Consider the following 14,700-nt stretch of genomic DNA (forward strand, 5'->3'; position numbering starts at 1 on the left):
TATGCAGCTGAGAGGGCGTTTCCTTCATGATCAAGAGGACCAAAGGAGTTGTGGACATGCAGCTGAGGCGGAGTTTCCTCCTGATCCAGGGGACCAAAGAGGTTGGAGATATGCAGCTGAGGCGGAGTTTCCTTCCTGATCAAGAGGACCAAAGAGGTTGGGGACATGCACCTGAGACGGAGTTTCATTCCTGATCAAGAGGACCAAAGGAGTTGTGGACATGCAGCTGAGGCGGAGTTTCCTCCTGATCCAGAGGACCAAAGAGGTTGAGGACATGCAGCTGCTAACACTGCTTTAGTCTTAGTCTATGGTTTTATGAGTTTCGTTGTTTTGTGCACAGTTTCTGTCCCTGGTTCAGTTTTGGTCAGTTTTGCAAAAGAATAAAGCGTTAAAGTTTGGATTTGAAGAAGATACAGCTGGGTTTTTTTATCTAGTGAAGCGGTAGAAACTGACTGTACAAACCCGAGGTTAGTATACGCCGCTTTTAGCAACATTTCAGCAATATCACGGCGGGGACACCAAATTATACACATGTTGGGAATCGAACCCGGCATGACAAGCGAACACTTTAACCACAAGGCTACCCGACAGCCTCTCATATCCAGAGTCGGAACCAGTTAATGTCAAGGTTACCGAAATACTTTTAGGCTCCTTCTTTTTTGCCTCTTGGAAGGAGATATTTTTTTGTTTATGCGCAATTTTCAGAATTTGGAATTCCCTTTGCCACATCAGTGAGCGATTTGGAAGAGGCCACTTAGTTTCCATCGAAGTTTCCACACTCGACATTCCACTAAAGTCAGCGCCTACGTCTTTCCCACCCACCCTATTACTATTCATACCAAGTGGGACCCTCCAGAAGACATGTCCATGGTACCCTTGGGTTATTAAGGCGAAGATGATAACGAAACCTAGATAAGAACTGGGAATGTATATTAACACTCTGAAACCGTAAACTTCCAATACAGACGTGAGTTTGCCCTAAGCACGCATCAAGTCAGGAAAGTAATCCGCCGTTATCTGACCATGGGACAATCATGGGCCTCTATCTCACACATACGATAGATACCGGTTATTTCTCACCTTTGATGTCTTACACGGAGAGCGGAAGGTCGCGGGTTCGATCCCCGACCGCGTCATACCAAAAGCCGTTAAAATATGGTACTTGTTGGACCCTGCCTGGCGCTCGGCATTAATGGGTACAACAAGGACTGGTCGGCTCGAAGTCAGTATAATGTGTCTGAGTGGGGTATTCATGCTTCACTGCGGCATGGTATCTCAGTGGGCTAGCACTATAAAACCAGCTTAAGTCTGGGCTAGTACAAGCAGTCGCACATACACATACACACGCATGCACGTCGTCATATGAGCGAAATATTCTCAAGCACGACATTAAACCCAATTTCACCTCACCTCACCTTGATGTCTTACAAAATCCAATTTTGCGCGGCATCCAAGCCAATGCTTATGTTCTGTTAGCGCGAATGAAGTCATGGCTACATGCAAATATCACCACTAACATTATAAACAGATAGGTGAAGAACCTTTTCAAAATATGTTTTGGTATTGTTTTGATAAAAGAACAGATCTATTCAGGAACGCAATCCCCGACCTGACCATACGTTCATGGACATATTGTGGGAGTTCGATTTGACTTAACTGCTTCTGATAGCTATGTATTGACTATGGTGTCTAGGCAGGGTGTGTCCATTCAATACTGAAACCCCAAACCGCTTTCCATAGCATTAATTTGACTATCGGTCATGTCGTGTAAAAAGCAAACATGCCCACATACACTGGTAATTACCACTTCCTTGTTCTCTGATTCCATTACACCAAAAAGGACAATTAATGTACCATAGTGATCAATATGAGATCAATATCACGATTATTAAGCGCTTTCTATGTATTCAGTACTGACAGTTACGTTCATTAGCTGAACAGCAGCCTCTGTATTGTACATATCAGTTTATGGGTATAGACGTTTATGTTCTAATTCTCTTCGATCAAACGAACATAAATTATTTATTTATGTACAACAAAACACTTCGCATGGGTAATGCCTACCGCAGGTCACAGGCGAGCAGGTTTATTGACGCAGAAAGAGTATACATAGAACTGACAGATTATTATAGTACGTATCCATCTCATTAAGTCTGCACCTCCAGCCATCCCTGCAAGACAAGTTCAACAGCAGGAAGGACTACTTACACATACATGAAGTATACTACAGATGTTTACGCAATATTAATATTTATTTATTTATTTAATTTTTAAATACTTATACACGTACATTATACATGTAACTATGTTAATATGAGCAACCTAAAATACTCATCTCTTATTCCTTGCATCCCGACATAATTCCCCGCTTCAGGCCAGGTCACATCTCCAGGTCGCTGCATGTCATGTCAGATCACACCAGGTCAGAACACTCTTCACCTTACATCAGAATCTTAGTACCTCACTGCTGATACATATCGCAATACTGCACTCATTAACCATTCGGCTCGTAATCCTCCATACTGATTAAAGATTCAATACTGAAACTTTCCTTCATAACGTCCAATACACTTGACTGGTGAAAGCTGCTCGCTGTGTAGTGCGAAGACCTCGAATGGCTAAATTCATATTCAATTTCACCACGTCACCTTCGTCATGTGGCTTCTGCACAACTCGCACGTGCAAAACCCGCTCGCTGCAGTAGGCAAGCTCTACCGTGTTTAACCCAAAATAAATTCATTTATGTTCTAATTCTCTTCGATCAAACTAACATAAATTATTTGTTTATGTACAACAAAACTCTTCGCATGGGTAATGCCTACCGCAGCTCGAAATTAAAAGACAGGGCAAAGAAACGAGAATCATTTATTACAGCCCAGGAAACTTACAAGCCAATATACAAGTGACACTCAACAACACTTTTATGTCATCTTTAACATATCCGTCTTTTGCCGTGTCGGAAACCCAGCGGCCATGTCTCTTAAACAACCGATCAGGTACACCTGCACTCGCAGCGGCTTTTGCTCCCCCAGAACGAAAACTATGCAAACCAAAACTGTTCACATCTATTCCTATTTCATTACATTTTTCTCTGAAAATGTCTCTTGTTCTCGTGTAAGAGATTGGCTTATTGCCTCTGAGAACATACTTACTTTGTTTTTTACAATAATTCCCTTGTCTGAACAAGAACACTTTGGAGTCTTCTTTCATATTTGCTAATAACATGTAACGACGAAGCATATTCATTGGGCGGATTTCGGAATCAGACGCCGCAATGACAACAAATCCACCGTCTCTATACACGTCTGTCTTACTCTTTTCTATGAAAATACAGACCGCCTCCGTGGTGTAGTGGTTAGAGCGTCCGCCCGGAGAGCGGAAGGTCGCGGGTTCGATCCCCGACCGCGTCATACCTAAAGACGTTAAAATAGGGTACGTGTTCGTCCCTGCCTGGCGCTCGGCATTAAGATTCATATTCAATCTCACCACGTCACCTTCGTCACGTGGCTTCTGCACAACTCGCACGTGCAAAACACGCTCACTGCAGTAGGGAAGCTCTACCGTGTTTAACCCCAAATAAATTCATATAATGGATGGTCATAGTAAATGGATCCTTTCTCACAATACGTATAAACTGATGCAAGGAATGTACCAACAGATTAGACTTATCACTACGGGGCGTGTGATACCAGGTTTTACGAGGGTCGGTCAAAAAGTACGTAGCCTAACTATATTCTCGATGTCCAATGTTTGAAAAGCTTCCATTTTAGTTTGTAGGAATCATTAGCAAAGTCGTATAAAAAATTTCACATATGTGGGTAATGTGATTAACGAGATATTAGTCATCACAACACATTGGGGTATAATATTTCTAGAAAAAATGCAGAAAATGAAAAACGATCCGTCATTTAGTACCTCTTGGATAATGGTATGCCCTCAGATAATGTCATATAAAATATGTTAGTATAGTATTGGATGACTTCCCGTCATAATCAACATTCAAAGATTTGGATTGCTTGATTTATGTTTAGACAGGGCTGTTTTTTTAAGGACACACCCATTTTAGTCTTTCAAAAACATTGTGTCCAGATATTCAAGCTGGCCCTGTTTACAATATACTGAGAGTTGACACTTGTGTGACCATTCAGTATTTACTTTGAACCTTTAGCATCATGTGTGAAAAAGTGAAAACATTAGAATAAGTTATGTCCTTATGAATTCGTCGTCTGAACGGGGGTGGGTAGTGTCTCCAAAACAAGCTGTTTCAGTAAACATGAAAGGGGAATCACTTTAACAAGCGATTGTACTTTCAAATTGCTTTTTTATCCACTTTAATATCTAAGTTTGATTCTAGCGGACGTCTACCTATCTCAAACACACAAAATGTTTCTTGCATATTTTGTTACCTGAAGTTTGTGGTGCATTTATTGCAGATTTTGCGCTTTTGGGGGGTACCAAGATAAAATTTCAAACAAAATGGGGATCGTAAGGCTGGAACGTAGCAAAACCAATTTGCTTGAGGTTGACAGATAATATGTAGAAAAATAAAACATAAAAACAGCTGCATTTGTATCATTTACTAGGTCAGGCTCACTACTTTTTGACTGTCCCTCGTAATCAAAATATCATGTGTAAGAGCGTCTCTAAACATTATTCAGGTAAGTGCTTCAGGAGTTGATAATGCTCCTGAAGCAGTATCGTAAGCCTGATCAAGAGCAGTATGAAGCTCATGTATCGAAAAGGTTTCGTTGTAATCTTCCCCATTATCTGAATTGAAATTGATAGCTTTTTTTCTTGTTTTTTTAAATATTTTTGGAATTCAGGTACATAATTAGATGAGGAAGAATGTTTAGCCAACGTGTCCCTAAGTTTATTTGCAATATCTGATTTATTGGTACAAATTGGTTCCTATCTTTTAGATGGTGAATACTAGATTTAGTACCCTTACCCTTGATGTTTGGGATCATATTCCACACCTTTGATATAGGTGTGCGCGTATAAATATTTGATACATAGTTTCGCCAAGATTGGCGTTTACTTTGCTTGAACGTACGTCGTGCTTTGGCGTTTACAATTTTCAATTTGTCCAAATTGTGGACCATAGAATGGCGACGGAAATAGTGGTCGGCTTTCTTCCGTCCCTTCCTAGCCTGTTTGCAATCATTGGTAAACCATGGTTTTCGTACATGAGGAATTGCAGAGGACTTTGGGATACACTCGTCAGCTATGTTTAGTTCATGTAAAAACCATTTTATGGCATCAGGAATGTCATTCAAAAGTTCAGGTTTTAGTTTGTCAGCACAAAGAGTTTCATATAAAGGCCAGTTGGCCTTTTTTAAAATTCCATCTTGATGATGGAGGAACATCAGTTGGATTCACGGGTTTTAGTATTGTTGGGAAATGGTCACTTCCACAGAGGTCGTCATGGACTGACCATTCAAATTCACTGAATAGGTTGGAGTCAGTTATTGACAAATCAAAAGCTGAATATATTCCTGTGCCAGGATATAAATAAGTATTTGAACCGTCATTTTAAATGCACAAATCGTAGTTTGAAATAAAATTCTCCATTAATTTACCTTTGGTGTTTGTATTATTGCCACCCCAGAGTGGGTTGTGGCCATTTAAATCACCCATGATTATACAGGGTTTAGGTAGTTGATCGTAAAGAGCTTGCAGATCGTTTAGTTGAACAGCTGATGATGGCGGAATGTATAGAGAGCACAAAGTGAATGCAAAGTGCAACGTAAGTCGCACAGCAAACGGCTTGGAGATTGGTTGCGAGTGTAACTGGGCTATGGATAACATTTTGCCTTACCAGGATTGACGATCCCCCAGTAGCTCTGTCAGCCGTTGGAGAAAAAGAGTGATAAGCATTGAATTGACGTAGGTCAAAATTATCTGTCTGTTTCAGATAAGTTTCTTATATGGAGAGAGCTGACGGTTGAAATTCTTGGATTAATAACTGTAAATCATTCAAATTATTCCGAAGTCCTCTTCAATTCCATTGTATTATTGGTGAGGACATTATGTACTCGGAGGATAAACAGGAGATCTACCCCTCACCTTCTTGAAGGCGACAAACTATGAGTCCTGCCATGGCTTTGGTCGGACACATTCATGTCATCAAGGGATCCAAACTTATTAAAAAATTGGATATGGTTATTCGCTCCTTTTGGTGTTCTACCACTATGATTCGTTTTGGACGTTTCACTGTTTTGTTTTGATTTGCTTTTTGCAGTTGGTTTGACAGTCGGTTCTGGGATAGTTGACCGTTTCTGAGACGTATCTATCTCAGGTGATGTCGTCGATTGAGAAATACGTTTCGATGAGGCTGTGGTCTGTGAACTGCAGGTCGCTTGTGAAGGCCTTGACTGGGCTTCAACAGACAGCAAGGTAGGTGCAGAAGTCCTTGCCCATGTATAGTCTATCTGACAACCTACAGAATGACAAGAAATATGTTTTTGCTTGGAGGCCTGAATATAGATGCAGAAACTGCGTTAGAATATGTTGGACCTGATTGTTCTTGTGGAAGAACAATTTTCTTTGCCTCTGAAATGGTATATTACGCTGATGCTTTAATTGAGAAATTTGGAATTGAAGCTTCCAAGTAGGACAATCCTTGGAAGAAGATGGGTGATTGCCAGAATTATTGACACAGGTAGGAGAATTGTTACAAAGATCACTGTCTTCATACTTTCCAGCACATTTGTAACATGCAGCCGGGTTATGGCAAGATTTTGACCCGTGACCAAACTTGTGGCAGGTAAAGCATGTCACGGGATTTGGGATCAATGAATCGACCTTCAGGTGGCAGTATCCCGCCTTCAGTGATGTTGGATGTACAGGAAGACAAAACGTGAACAAGTATTTGTATTGATGGTCTCATTATTCCTTCTTGCAGTGAAGCGTTTCACATGTGTTACGCCTTGTGATAGTAATTCAGTCACGATTTCAATCTCGGTCATATATGAGAGGCACGAACGATGCCTTTACTGCTATTCAATGTCCTGTGAAGGGACACCTCCACAGGAACATTTGCTAATGATCTCGATGAGAGCAGAATCTCAGATTGTATGAGCTTTCGACATTCGATGAGCAGTAAACCAGACCTTAGTTTTTTAATTTCCTTGACATCACCTGCCAAACCTTCGATTCCTTTCGCTACAGCAAAAGGATTTAGCTTAAGAGCTCCACCATCTGGTGCTGACATAACAAGAAAACGAGGCCAGTTGTTAGGGTTTGTGATAGCTGCAGGAGCCTCATCCTCAGAAAAAAACGAATCTTTTATTGGGGGTGCCATGATAGAATATATATAATTCACCCTTCTAGCTCCCCACCCACCATGGAGTGTCAACAAGGACGATGCCTCCTATCTGTGGGTTTCCAACAGACGGCACCAAGGATACTAGGAGGGTATACACAAGCAGGATGTATATCTTGAAAATATATGTCCTACCAGATTGGCCCATGAACCACGGCCTTCTTGGCATAGGACTCTAGGCAAATTGATAAATATATACTTTGTGATTTGAGCAAATATTTTTTTTAAGCGAAGACCAAAATATACATTTCTGAAAAATCAAACTTGTGCAAAAATTACTTACCATGCACAGGGTTTGGCGTGACCAGCCGATTGATTGAACCGGGCCCATTCAACCACCCGTCTAGTAAGGGGCGAAGTGGTGTGTTGGGCAAAGGAACACTGTTCCTGGAACCAGTGCCCTCAACCACCAGACTCCCGTCCTCCACCGACACAGGGGCGCAACCCCACGGCAAACGGGTTGGTGGACCAAATATACCCCCGGGTCCACAACGGGGGGTTTAAGAGCGCTTAGCGTTACCCAGCACCCACCACGAGGAGGTGGCTCTTCACGGGTGCCATCATGTCTGAGTGTCATCCTAGACGACAAATCTGATCAGGAGTTAGATAATAACGTGAAGTCGAAAAAGCTTGAGGGATTACGTCAACACTACGAGAGAGTGTGTGATGTGGTGTCACAGGCTGAAGAAGTCATCAAGTACACAGCTCCCATCGGCTTCCTCGGGATTCTGATGTTCTGCTTCGCGCTGTTCTGTTTTAGCACAGGTGACGTTGATCCAAACGAAAGTGGCACGATTCTGGTATTGATGACAATTAGTGTGTCACAGATTATCACTTACACTATAACCGGATCCTATCTGAGTGATAAGGTAAGAATCTAAGGCAGTCTATATAGTGTTCAATTAATTCAATAATTGGTGTGTAGAATCAGTTAGTTGCCCCAGTAAGCCTACCTTACTAACAACCAAATGAGCTTATGTCTTCGCCTGTTCTTCGCGAATGTATTCTCGCAAACTACCGAGCTCATGAAGCTGAAAATCCTTATTCCAATAAACGACATTTTCATCAAGTGGTTCAAACCAGAAATTTAATTTAACCATTACTAAAAATGTTCACATTTTGTTGAGTTTCTAGTTGACAGTTTGACCACTCTTTTCTCATAGTTTACATTTTGACTTTGTTTTATAGTTTAGTTTACAAAACGTCTTCTCTGATATTTCCAGAGAAAATAACTTGACATTTGATGTTTGATTCCCCTTATGGTTTTCACAAAATACGATCTGATCGTAACTCCTAAGTATTTGTGCAGAACATATTTGGTATCTATGTTGTATTCAGCATATGTTAAGAGGTTTTCGTTATGGGCATTGGAACGTGTTGGCTGTAAATCCATTAAGGCCTTTAATTGTGCTATACCGTTGTACAGGATTGGTAAACTCCAAAAATCAGAAAGGCTTCAGAAGCAATTTATGGATCACGTTAATAACATTGGACACCAACGCTGACTGAATGAACATGTGGACACTTATTAGTACAGACACTGCATTAGTATTGCTGTTATTGGCAAATGTCAATCTCCCTCCACCCATATTCATGTGATGACGTAGAACACTTTTACCTGTGAATTGAAATCCGAAACAGCGGTCTGGAAGGAATATTTGCTTACTGATGACATAGTCTAATGCTGTTAACATACCTCTCATATGTCAGATATAGAGAGAGGATTTATCACAGGCACCCGATTGACTTGATGAAGTTGAACTTTCATATGCTAAAAACGCATGACTGGTTAGTTCTGTTTATCGTTACAGCATTCATGTTTTCCTATTTGAGGAAACAAACACACCGAAATTGTTGAAATCTGAGGGTACATCATCCCTGGAGAAACATTGATTCTCTGCGAACATAAGCCGTTGACCCGATACATTACTGAATAAATGCTGCTGTGAGCATGTGGAGTAGAAGGTTGAACACACTGAAAGATATTTCTTCTTGTTCTGTATAACACCGGAAATACGTGGTAAAACAAGGCCCAGTCAGATCAGATTCACTATACTGTGTATGAGTGGCTGAGAGAGGGTGGTTGCCTTGTGCTTAAAGCGTTTGCTCGTCACACCAAGGGCCAAGGCTCGAATCTCATGTACAATGTGTGAAGTGGCGTAAAACCTGAATCATTCTCTATGTTAACTGTGGCATGGTCTCACAGTGCCCAGCACTATAAAACCATCTTTAGTCCGGACAAACACTAGCAGTCATTCAACCAATCGTCTATTTTAGTGAGTGATCTTGATAGCCACTTTAAACCATTCTTCACTTCACAGTAAATCACCTGCTGGAGTTCTCGTGGCAAGCTGTGGCACACTGGATCGTTTGACAGGTACCAACGTTATTCATGGAGAGGTTCTCATTGTAGCCAGCTATGTCTGTCTTTCAATGTGTTCAACATTGTGATGTCATTCAAGTTTTAGACAATCAGTGTACAGTCATAGAATTATAAAGCTATATCATCAAGACCCAGGCAGCTCTACTCATTTTCCTGTCAGAGCGGATGGACAAATCTGTTATTTGTTTTAAGGCATGCTAAACGCGTGTGTGGTTATGTAAAACAGGTCTCAACAATCAGTAACAATGTGGCAACCATGAAACGTAATATGACAAGGCTGTATCATAAATGTTTATGCCGCTAATGAAACCATGATAACAATGTGCACCTGAGTTTCACTGCCACCGGAGTAAACAACCATAACAGTCTGAAGGTAAAGAGTCACGATACCACAGTATCCTGGCGGGTAACCATTTATAGCGGGATGGCATATCCCGACGATAGTCACGTGCCTAAGAGATGACATATCCCGACGATAGTCACTTGCCTAAGAGATGGCATATCCCGACGATAGTCACTTGCCTAAGAGATGGCTTATCCCGATGATAGTCACTTGCCTAAGAGACAACACATGTAACTAATGCTTCAGTGCAAGATAGAACTTAAGCCCCAGAAACTCTCAGGAGACATTCTGTCAAACAGCATCTGCCAAACATTTACTCGTCGCAACAATCATTCTATACTTCGGTTTCACGTGTCTTGCACACAGTAACACTTTACCACTTTCGATTCCAGCCATGAGCTCACGTTCTTCATTCTGAGCATTTGATACCTTTTAATGCTACAGCAACAGAGGAATGGTAAAAAATACAGAGAAAACTTGACCTATTAAATCATCTAAAAATGATCTATTAACGGGATATTTGCATTTTCCATGCTGTCCAATTTCTGTTCCAGGCATACTCGACGAGGGACGTTCTGCTTAAATTCAAAGTCAGTGATATGAATGAAAATACCTTCGAAACAGTGAGTTTCAATAAATGAGTGTTAAAACAGTAAAATGTAATTCATTTTGTATGATTTTACAGGGTTTTTAAAAAAAACCCATATTAGAGGTAATTAGCCGTGACATTGTGTGACACATTTGGTTGTTAAATCAGTCTTAAATCAGTGTCGTCAATCAGGCTGTGGTGGATTCCTCAATAGTGTCTAGTACCATAAAGGGTATTTGTACAAATACTATACACCTGGAACAAAAGTAAAGTGTCCCTTGCGGGACGTCCAGTTCTCCTCCAGTTCGAGAAGTGCAGTTCCCGGTCCCCACGTGGTGACGTCACACAGTGCATTTCAGCAGCTGCACGACTCCTGGGATGTAGTCGCCAAATAATACACAGTCTGAGGATGCGTTAGCAGCAGACGGGCACTGTTGCAGATCGCTTATTGCCTAGGGTGCAGCATGTGACGTCACAGGATGATAACAATAATAATAGTGCATTTACATTGCGCTAATACTCCACGCTCAATGCATGCTCGAAGCACACAGTTAAAGTCTAGTTAATGATAGCTCTTTTAAACCTGTGGGTCTTCAGAAACGTTTTGAACGCTTTGAATTTTGGAGCAAGTCTTATTTCGATAGGAAGTTGATTCCATTCTGTGGCTGCCGAGTAAGAGAAAGAGCGATGCCCATAGCTTGCAGTCTTAGTTTTCAGGACACAGAGGAGATGTTGTGCTTGGGATCTGAGAGTTCTAAGTGGTTTGTAAGGCTGCAGTAGCTCACACAGGTAATCACTGGCAATGCATTTATACGCAAGGCACGGGACTTTGTAGGAAATACGTTATTTGACGTACAAATCAGCCTACGTCATCTCTGAAACAGGGTTGCAACTCTAATCCCACAAGCAGACAGTAGTTGTGAGGTAGAGCGTCAGCACAGACCACCAGGAATCGACTGCACACCACAGGTTCCCTAGCTGGACGACCTTCCAGTACCTATGTTGACGCCCTTACATCGTCCTCAACAATAACGGGTCGAGTCCGCAGGCATGCCAGGTTCAACCAGAGGCAGTGGAACAAGATTGTCTTCAGTGACAATCAGGCGTCTCTTAGAGCTTTGGCGAAGGAAAGGTACGGGTGTGGTGCAGGAGCGAGGAACGTCACCCTCTGTTCGTAAGATTGATCAATTTAGAACGCATATTATAATTAGTTTGCGCTAATTAGATTTAAGTATTGTTAATAATCATTAATTATCTTTAATTCTGCATCCAACAGGCGCTGACACATGCAGTGTAAATACATATTTTAGCTTACTACAGTGGTTGAAATTAAATAGGTATTATTACACACGTGGTACTTCGTAAAGGGGTTTCATAACAAAGTGTTATGACACATATGTGTCAAAACACCTTCGAGTGATTTGATTGGCTAATACGTGAACTTTGACATTACCGGTACTACTTTCATCACTCATTCCATTCATGATTTTCATCCAGAAGCTTTCACACCTTCTGAGAGCATGTAAAACGAGAACTCTCCTGTGAAATTAAATAAAATTTATTTTTAGTGTGGTTACAAGCATAGGTTTTCAATCTTTTAATAACTCGAGTTTCGGTACATAAAAATGAAAATACAACAATCTAAATAAGTAAACAAACACGTCTACAAGGTCTATCGTGAGTGTAAACAAATATGGCGTCGCCCGTAAAAGCTAACAATTTGGTGAAAATTGACGGACAACTGGTTGGAAAAGTTGTGAATATTATCAGGCCATTGAATACCTTCAGGGAGTTTCTACCACACATCAAAAGATGAGCGGCGCTCTTGTATCTTGATCACTGCCACTGTCAGCCGCGTCCACTGGTCCTCCTGCACAAAACATGTGTTCTACTGCCACTGCAGTGTTGAAAACACTTCTCAGAGTCAGAGCACAATAGCCTTGAAATCGTCTTCATTCGAGGATGTAGACAGTGTGTTTTCAGGCCCAAGTTACGGCGGAGTCTACAACAAAAACATCGAATCTCGACAAGTGAGAATTCCGAGCCGAGCTGAGCAGGCGTCACTGGCGTCCTCCGCTGAGCGTCGCCGTATTATTTACAGTGACTCCTCCTGAGCCGATCAAGAACATTAACCACAACTATTTGAAATATACGGTTCCCGGCTATTCACATTCGGCGTCCGCTGTTGTGTGTGCCACTCCTAGTGCTTCCTTTTATCTGTTTGTTTGTAAACTGTTCTCAACATGACGACTAGCCCGGTAGTGATGGCCGACTGACGTTCAGGCGAGAATTCGGTCACGTAGTGAATATTGATTTCGACTTGATTCTGTCCTAATTTGTTTATTTTCTTGACTAGTTAAAGGAGCTACATTGCCTCTACGCAGCATACATTTTCCAGTAGTGAAGCGGTTGACATTCAAATCACCAATGTGATATATGAATCCGCGTTGTACGGTTCTGTATACGTATAGGAAAGCAAACTACTAGTATTGCTTTATTGTAACGATATTTTCATTTTTTAGAACGTGGGTAATAAATAGGATACAAAACTCGTTCCCTTTCATTTCATCTTTGTGTCCCTGGTGAAATAATTTTGCTTTGTCACTCGCTCGAGCTCGTGACAAAACAAACTAATTTCACTCTGAACATAAACTTGATATGAAAGGGGAAGCTCGTTTAATATCCTATAAATAGTTCATATGTTTTAAAAAAAGGTTTTTGTTTTCACCTCATATCGGCGCTAAAACAGTTTACATAATAATTATTATTCGCTTTGTTTTACTCATAAAATCAATAGTGTTTACTGCCCCGTCAACAGAAGGCACGTCCCAGGGCGCACATTAGGGTACTAAAACGTCTTTGGCTTAAACTTCAACTGAACGTGCTGAGCTATAAAATTTATATTTTTATACGTTACTGTGTATTAAGTCTTCAAAACCATGTGCTATAATCTCACGTATAGAAAATATATACGTAAACGTAAACATTATGCATATGCATTAGGGAAATTATCCACCGAAAGCTACGTGTGTGTCAACAGTGGAGAAAGTTCCAGGTAAATTTTGAAATATGGTAATTAGTCCAGGAGGAGAATCTCAAAAGGGGCCTAGAAATAGGATTTCGTAGCCTCCCCAGTACTGATTTTGTTTGACACTATTTTCAGCTAGTGTGATGTCTTGGGCTCATGAAAAGGCCTGTAATACTCTCGGATTGTGGTATTATTTTTTTTATACAGGCCATTATATTATGTGGGGGTCTGCGAGCATTTTCATCACTTTTGGTTTGCTGCCCGACATCACCTCAAAGTTAATCATTGATAGTTTTACTACTATCAATCTGATCACTTTCGTTTTGACTTCTGTGTACTGCTGAAGGATGTAGAAATTATTTGACATAATTTTATTTTGAAACATAAATCAAAATGGCCGCCATTTTGGCCGCCATTTTGTTTTGTCGTGTTTTGCCTTCCAAGCACTTAAATTTACATAAAAATGAACACCGAATGTTTCCATTTACATCTAAAGTTGATACTTTCGATGTTTTGTGACACTTGTTTCTCCTGGAGTGATGGCTTAGGCACACAACAAGTCATTTTGCATGGTCATATCGTGGTAATTTAATTTTTACAGCTTATTCTTTGAGACAGGGGTATTTTAACGATTCTCCGACTTTTCATGGAAATGTGTGAGGGTGATTTATAATATGGCAGTTAACATTATTTTTGTAACTAAAACAAGTTGTTTTTGTTTTCTCTGTACTTCTAGAGTGACGGCATGTTATTAGGAATTTTTATATATTACCCAGAATTCAAAATGGCCGCCAAAATGGCCGCCATTGTAGTTTAACTACATATGCTTAGTGGAGGACTAAATATGTACTGATATGAAATCCAAACAACTTATTTGGTGTCTAATGTTAAATACAGTGTAGGAATGCTAAATTTCAATGATGTGGTCAATCAAAGCTCCACACCTGTGAAGATCCGGGTTAGAATTGATCTTCAATAACCCATGCTTGTCGTAAGAGGCGACTAACCGGATCGGGTTGTCAGGTTCGCTGAC

Source organism: Haliotis rubra, unplaced genomic scaffold (genome assembly GCF_003918875.1).
Source record: "Haliotis rubra isolate DU_JTF1 unplaced genomic scaffold, ASM391887v1 Scf314, whole genome shotgun sequence".
Classification (NCBI taxonomy): domain Eukaryota; kingdom Metazoa; phylum Mollusca; class Gastropoda; order Lepetellida; family Haliotidae; genus Haliotis; species Haliotis rubra.